Source organism: Arachis stenosperma, chromosome 10 (genome assembly GCF_014773155.1).
Source record: "Arachis stenosperma cultivar V10309 chromosome 10, arast.V10309.gnm1.PFL2, whole genome shotgun sequence".
NCBI lineage: Eukaryota > Viridiplantae > Streptophyta > Magnoliopsida > Fabales > Fabaceae > Arachis > Arachis stenosperma.
In genome coordinates, this window is record NC_080386.1 from 59,094,773 (window position 1) to 59,096,430 (window position 1,658).

At 42.1% G+C, this 1,658-nt stretch overlaps 1 non-coding gene across 1 annotated transcript; it reads left to right on the top strand.

The window, feature by feature from the left end:
- Positions 1-1,096: 1,096 nt before the first annotated feature.
- LOC130959572 (small nucleolar RNA R71) lies at positions 1,097-1,204 on the top strand. Its single transcript, XR_009078644.1, has one exon. It is a non-coding gene; the product is annotated as a small nucleolar RNA R71 (small nucleolar RNA).
- The last annotated feature ends 454 nt before the right edge of the window (positions 1,205-1,658 follow it).

The window sequence follows — 1,658 nt, forward strand, 5'->3', positions numbered from 1 at the left end:
GTAATTTCTGCCTAGACAAGTCATCCAGTTCTTTGGTGAGCAAAGGAGGTTCATCCTCCCAAGTCTCATTTCTAAATAACTTGTCATTTAGCTTCATGATTGCTCCAAGGTATTTAGCAACTTGCTCTTCAGTGACATACTCATCCTCTTCAGAGGAAGAATACTCATCAGAGCTCATGAAAGGCAGAAGTAAGTCCAATGGAATCTCTATGGTCTCATTTTGAGCCTCAAATTCCCATGGTTCCTCATTAGGGAACTCATTGGAGGTCAGTGCACGCCCATTGAGGTGTTCCTCAGTGGCGTTCACTTCCTCTCCTTCCTCTCCAAATTCGGCCATGTTGATGACCTTGCACTCTCCTTTTGGATTTTCTTCTGTATTGCTTGGAAGAGTACTTGGAGGGAGTTCAGTAATTTTCTTACTCAGCTGTCCCACTTGTGCCTACAAATTTCTAATGGAGGATCTTGTTTCAGTCATGAAACTTTGAGTGGTTTTGATTAGATCAGAGACCATGGTTGCTAAGTCAGAGGGGTTCTGCTTAGAATTCTCTGTCTGTTGCTGAGATGATGATGGAAAAGGCTTGCCATTGCTAAACCTGTTTCTTCCACCATTGTTGTTGTTGAAACCTTGTTAAGGTTTCTCTTGATTCTTCCATGAGAAATTTGGGTGATTTCTCCATGAAGAATTATAGGTGTTTCCATAGGGTTCTCCTAGGTAATTCACCTCTTCCATTGAAGGGTTCTCAGGATCATAAGCTTCTTCTTCAGATGAAGCATCCTTAGTACTGCTTGGTGCATTTTGCATTCCAGACAGACTTTGAGAGATCAAATTGACTTGTTGAGTCAATATTTTATTCTGAGCCAGTATGGCATTCAGAACATCAATCTCAAGAACTCCTTTCTTCTGACTTGTCCCATTGTTCACAGGATTCCTTTCAGAAGTGTACATGAATTGGTTATTTGCAACCATTTCAATGAGTTCTTGAGCCTCTGTAGGCGTCTTCTTCAGATGAAGAGATCCTCCAGCAGAGCTATCCAAAGACATCTTGGATAGTTCAGAGAGACCATCATAGAAAATACCTATGATGCTCCATTCAGAAAGCATGTCAGAAGGACATTTTCTGATCAATTGTTTGTATCTTTCCCAAGCTTCATAGAGGGATTCTCCATCCTTCTGTCTGAAGGTTTGGACTTCCACTCTAAGCTTACTCAATTTTTGAGGTGGAAAGAACTTTGCCAAGAAGGCATTGACTAGCTTTTCCCATGAGTCCAGGCTTTCTTTAGGTTGAGAGTCCAACCATGTCCTAGCTCTGTCTCTTACAGCAAAAGGGAATAGCATAAGTCTGTAGACCTCAGGGTCTACCCCATTAGTCTTGACAGTGTCACAGATTTGCAAGAATTCAGCTAAGAACTGATGAGGATCTTCCAATGGAAGTCCATGGAACTTGCAATTCTGTTGCATTAGAGAAACTAATTGAGGCTTAAGCTCAAAGTTGTTTGCTCCAATGGCAGGGATAGAGATGCTTCTCCCATAGAAGTCGGGAGTAGGTGCAGTAAAGTCACCCAGCACCTTCCTTGCATTGTTTGCATTGTTGTTGTTTTCGGCTGCCATGTCTTCTTCTTCTTTGAAGAATTCGGTTAGGTCCTCTCAGGTTCAGGGT